Genomic DNA, 6,453 nt, shown 5'->3' with positions numbered 1-6,453 from the left:
GGCGGCCCCTCCCCCACCGCGCGGGAGCAGCGCCCTGGCTGAGCCCCGCCCCTTCCCTGAGGCCCCGCCCCTGCTCACGCGTCCCCCCTCCCCCTTCGCTCGCTGTCACGGCGCGGGGGGCGGGCAGGCTGCGCGCGGCGGCTGGTGAGTCTCTGGCTCCCAGGCGCAGGGGCGGCCCGGGGGCTACACGTGCTGCGGCTGCAGCTCCCCGCCCCCGGCAGCGGCAGCGCCAGCGTCCAGAGGGAGATCACTGGCCCTGTCTCTCCCGCCCCCAACCAGAGTCTGGAGAGTTAGACTTGACCCGCTCGAGTATTTACGAGCAGTTGCTTTAAGCTGCTTTTCTGGGTCAGTCTTGACCGAGGAGGTTGAAAGGTTGGGTTCTAAGTATTATAAAGATAAACTTTTTGAATCTCTGCCTTATTAAATTAGCATCTGTTACCAATTTACAGTGTGATGGCAATTTAAAATAGAGGTTCTACGTAGGAATGTTCTTAACATTTTATTGGAATAGTGTGCACACGTGTCAATTTCCCCTATATGTTATTTGAGTATCTAAGTGATGAGGCAAGGGTGTGTGATCATTGCAGAGGCCCCCAGGGGATAAGTGTAACTGCTGTCTAGCTGCCTGGGCACAGACCAGAGCTGACATTCTGTATCCTGGGAACTGATGTCTAGGGCCCACTTTATACAAGGATCAGCCAGAGGAACGGGACAGCACATGGAGATGTGCCAGCCTATGCTTTATTTGCTCACAAAAGAGACGAAGGAGGCAGGGCAGTAGATCCTAACTGATAGTGTCTACTGGAAGCTGGTGAATCTGCTAGGTTAGGACCTAAAGGGAGAGCTCAAGATTCTGAATTACCCCTACCATTAACGGTGTTGAACATTCCAGATTTCTATGCTTAACAAGATCGGTTCTAGGCTGTGTCTCCATTGACTAGTAAACTCTTCTGTTTTACAGTACTGGCAGAGAGTCATGGCTGACTGATGTTAGGGTGCACTGCCCTTTGGGGGCATAACACTTCCCTAGGTATCCCAGCAAGGTTGACTCACTGCAGGAAGCTCACAGTGTGAAGAGAAGTGCTGAATGCTCCAAGGCCAGACCATGGAAGCACTGAAGCCAAGGAGGCTTCTTGACCTGGTGAGAGTGTGCCTTTAGAGGAGAGAGAGACTACCTGAGCATCCTGCCTGACTTCATTCAGAGCATGAAGACTGACTATGTGATAATAGTAAGCTGATGGATAATCAGTTGAGCTAAAAGAAAATTGAAAAGCATTTTGTTAAAACCATTTCAAGCACTTGTAATATTCTCAACATCGGATTCAGAAAGTTGAGGAAACAACTAGAGGGCAATCAATTTTGGCAAACAGGAATGAATTAGTTGCAAACAGGACAGTAGTCATAGACTTAGGAGGAAGCAATCATGATCAGAGAAACATGCAAGATCCTAAGGAAAGGAGGACATGAGAATGACGAAACAAGGACACTAGACTTAGGCAGATTTCAACCAACTCAGAATAGAAGGAAGAAAAGAAGTTGAAGGGAGCTGGCAATTCCTAGAAGATGTAATACTAGAGACTCAATGTCAAGCTATTCTACAAAGATAAGAAGAGCAACAGGAGGCCAATGCTATCTGGGAAAAAAATACAGGAAATGGAAGGGTGCATCACCAAGGAATTATACATGGGAATAGCACAAGTGTATAGAGACAAAAATCAGGAAAGCCAACGCAAAGAATGAGTTACAGCTGGCAAGGAATGTTAGAGACAAGAATGGGTTCTTCAAATGTTGGACAAGAAAGATCAAAGAGGGTGGGGGTCTCCCACCCACTGCAGAAGATAAACTGGTTATGGAAGATGATAGGAAGGCAGAGCTGCTCAATGGGGGTGTGTGTGTGTGTGTGTGTGTGTGTGTGTGTGTGTGTGAGAGAGAGAGAGATATGAAGCAATTTGATCAGATGACTAGCAAAGGTACCATAGACAATAAGGGGAAGGGATGCAGATTGGGATAAGTAAATAGATCAGATCTTCTGACCAATTTGTAATAATTCAGATTAGTGGAGCCTGATGCTGTTTACCTGAGGGTATTGAAGGAATTAGCTAAAGAAATCTGAGTCACTAGCAATATTTGCAAACTCCTGGATGATAGGAGAGGTCCTGCAAGACTGGAGAAGGGTTAACATAGTGCCCATCTTGAAAAAGGAGGAGCCAAAGAACTATAGAGCTGGGGAAGCCTCAACATATAAAACATTCACTTTGCAAATACCTGGAGGATGAAGAGGTAATCGCTAGCAGCCTGCATGGATTTACCAAGAACAAATCATGTTAAAACCAGCTTAATTTCCTTTGACAGAGTAATTGGTTTGGTGGATAAAGGGAATTTGATGGACCTAATATACCTGGACTTCAGCAAGGTTTTTGACACAGGCTCTATCCCACATTACATTCTCATAAGTAAGCTGGAGAAAAATGGGCTTGGCAGAACTACCATTAAGTGGATATGTAATTGGTTAAACAAGTAATTATTCATGGAATGACATCAGATTGGAGGGAGGCCTCAAGTGGGGTTCCACAGGGATCTGTTCAGGGTCTGGTGGTGTTTAACATCTTTATTAATGACAGATGTGGGAATAGAGAGCATACTGATCAAATTTTCAGATGACACAAAGCTGGGCAGGAGAGGGAGGTTGCCAGTACTTTGGAGGATAGAACTAACATTTTAAAGGGATTTTGATAAATTGGAGAACTGGGTTACAGACAAAATGAAATTCAACAAAGACAAATGTAAGGTGTTGCACTTAGGGAAATAAAATCAAATGCACAAACACAGAATGGGGGATAACCTTCTTCACGGCAGCAGCACTGCCGAGAAGGATCTGGGAGTTTTAGTGGATTACAACCTCAATATGAATCAATGTGATGCTGTTGCAAAAACAAGCAAATGCAATTTTAAGTTGGTTGAATTAACAGAGACCTAGCATGCAAAATCACAGGCGGTGACAATACCATTTGACTTTGCACTGTTAGGCCTCAGCTGGAGTAGTGTGTCCAATTTTGGTCACCACTGTATAGAAAGGATGTAGAGAAACTGGAAAGAACCAAGAGGCAAGCAACAAAGATGATCAAAGGGAAATGAGCAAAGGCTGAAAGAACTGGGTATGTTTAGTTTGGAAAAGAGATTAAGGGGAGACATGAGAATCTTGAAAGGCTTCCATAAAAGAAGATTGAGAAGACCGTTCTCTCGCCACAGAGGGAAGGACAAGAGTCAGTGAGTTCAAACTAGAGCATAGCAGATTTAGATTATATCTCAGGAAAAACTTCATAACTGTAAGAACAGTAGCACAATGGAACAGATGCCTAGGGAGGTTGTGAAAGCTCCTTCAATGGAGGCTTTCAAGAGAAGGCTGGATAGCCATCTGTCTTGCATTGTTTAGCCACAACAAATCTGCATCTTGGCAGGGATTTAGATTAGGTGACTCCTGCAGTCCCTTCTAACCCTATAGTTCTACATCTAGGTGGGCAAACGTTTTGGCCTGAGGGCCACATCAGGTATAGAAGCTGTATGGTGGGTCATGAATGTTCACGACATTGGGGTGCGTGGGGGTAAGGGCTCTGGCTGGAGGAGCAGGGTCTGGAGTGGACCTAAGGGGTTTGGGATTTAGGAGGGTGCTCCAGGCTGGGACCAAGGGGTTTGGTGTGGGGGGGGGGGGCACTCAGGAGTGCAGGCTCCAGGCAGTGCTTACCTCAAGCAGCTCCCAGCAGCAGCATGTCCCTCCCTCCAGCTCCTACGTGGAGGCGCAGCCAGGTGACTCTGCGTGCTTCCCAGCCAATGGGAGCTGCGGAGGCAGCACTTGAGGCAGGGGCAGTGTGCGGAGCCCCTTGACTGCCCTAATTCATGGGAGCTGGAGGAGGGACATGCCGCTGCTTCTGGGAGACACACAGAAAGCCCCCGATCCCACTCCCCAGCAGCAGCTCAAGGGCTGGATTTAAAGTTCTGATGGGCCAGACAGCCTGCGGGCGGTAGTTTGCCCACTCCTATTCTACACCATTTGTTAAGTTTAACTTTTTTTTGTTAAAGTTCTGCAACTATGATTGCCATTTCCCCCCCAAATGATAAAATCAGATTTTAGTTGACAGTAGCAATGACTGAAATAAATTGTTTTGACAGCTGATTTTCTAGATGTCATTGCATTTTAGCCAAAGCAGCTTTCTGACAGGTTATGCTGGAGTGAAATCCTATTTTGAGGCAAAAAACAGAAAGTAAGTGCTAAGGATGCACTTCTAGGGTACATTGTTTCCTGTTGTTGCCGGCTCAAAGAGCTCGAGGCGGAGGAACAGCAGGTTTGTTGCCCGGTGTGCGTCGCACTAATTATCACACCAGGGTGGAGAAGCAAAACCAGGTTTATTTGAGCCCAAAGAAAGGTGCCAGGGAGAAAAGCATTCTCAAATCCTGCACACCCGCGCGCAGGCGGGGTCCCAGCATTTATACCCCCCTTGTTTGTGTAAGCCTTTTGTTCGGTTTTCCCCCTCACCCCTCCCTTCCCAGCAGCAGCTACATTAGGCATTACATTTCAGCGTGTTAGAAAAGGTTCTCATCCACAAGCTTATCTCTGGCCTTGACAGAACAAACGCATACAGATTTTCCTTCCCCCTCTCCCCCTCCTCCCCGCCGCTTTTGCTGTTTTAAACTCCTACATTTGCAAGCTGAGATAGCTGACAGTTACACATTTTGCTTGCAGTCTGTTAGCATCTTAGGCTGGTTAAAGTTCACAGCATGTAAGAACTTTGGTTCACTTCAGGCCCAAAGTCACAACTTTGGTTTACTCAGGCCTAGTGGCACCAACACTGTCATTAGTTATTGATTTCTCCAACACAACAGCTAAAAGTAAAGTTTCTCACATGGAATAGTACCAAACACTGCTGAACATTTCTATTTAAAGTACAAAATTGGCTTTCCCACAGAACTGCCTACTCCCTTGACAAGCATATTAGTTACTGAGAACATGCTACAGTCAAGCTCCTTAAGATCTCAAAAGGAGCAAGACTTCTTTCCTAACCTACAACCACCATCTTAGGGGTTTTTGTTTTTTGTTTTAATACTTTCTTCCATGAGCACACAAGTTTTAAGTCAATGTTTGTCATACTTTAGTCTCAGCAAGCCTTAAACTTGAATTTTTTAGGTGGAGAGACTTCAAAAAGGCTGATAGAGTTACCATGATAGTATCTTAAATCAGATAGACCCATCACCTCAAAATCTTCATTAGTTCTAGTCTCAGGAAACCCACTGCATTAAATGCTGGGCAATTTCCTGGTATTTCTAGATTTGATCATTACTAGGGAAAAATCAACATGTTCAGCAAGTTTGAAAAGTGGTTTTAGTGGTATAAGGGCCCTGCTGTCAGTCAAACGTTAAGCCTGCCTCTTGACCCTAACCCCCACCAATCACCAGAAGTCCCATTCCTGGGGGTTTACTTCCAGGGTCAAGCTGGACACATGACTGGAAGCAAGGTGTGTCATGTGACCCCTCTGAGAACTCTTCCCACCACCCTCTACCAGTCAGGAGGGGTTTTGCCCCCATAGGACTGCCCTGAGGAGATTTGACCAATCAGGGGGAGTTCTGGGGGTAGGGTGACCCCTCTAAGAACTCTTTCCACTGCCTTCTACCACCCTGATGCCAAACATTTCAGGGCCATCAGCAGATTTTTTTTTTTCCATATAAAGTTTCCATTAATTCTTCAAAATTGTCTGTTTTCAAAAGTTAAGTATTTTTTATGGAAAGTTACATTGAGAAGAGCCAAGTTCACAAATCCAGGCAACTCTACTCACTACAAGAAATATAGGAATGTTCTATCAAGTTCTGTGACCCTATCACACTAGTTTTCTGGTTGTTCTTATCCTTTGCATGGTTCACTAGCCAATAACTGCATATCACAACAAGTATGAAGTACTTGGCAGTTCCTTCATTTATACAATACCATGCTGCTCCTCTTAAAAAAGAAAAAAAAAAAGCAGAAACATGACAAGTTGTCACTTTAGAGGAATATTGTATTCAAGAATCTCCTGCCCATGAATGTTTTTTTGCTACAGGTTAAAAGGCGCAGCTTGCTTGGAAGTGGGAAAGAACTTAAGTTCAGGCTCTGTACTGAATCTCTACACTCTTCCTCACATGAGCTAGGTGCTCTAGGGCTGGAGCACTCATGGAAAAAAAAAAAAAAAAAAAAAAAGATTAGTGGGTGCTTAGCACCCAGTGGAAACTAGCTGCCCCCTTCTCCCCCCAGTGCCTCCTGTCTGCCAGCTGCCCCACCAATCAACTCCTTCCCCTCCCTCCCAGTGCCTCTCTCCTGCTGCGATCAGCTGTTCCACAGCATGCAGGAGGCACTGCAGGGGAGGGAGAGGAGCAGGGACAGGGCAGAACTGGACAGGAAGAGGTGGGGCAGGAGTGGAGTAGTGAGCA

This window comes from Mauremys mutica, chromosome 1 (assembly GCF_020497125.1).
Source record: "Mauremys mutica isolate MM-2020 ecotype Southern chromosome 1, ASM2049712v1, whole genome shotgun sequence".
Classification (NCBI taxonomy): Eukaryota; Metazoa; Chordata; order Testudines; family Geoemydidae; genus Mauremys; species Mauremys mutica.
The sequence above is the reverse complement of the archived record's forward strand: the minus strand, read 5'-3'. Positions refer to the sequence as shown.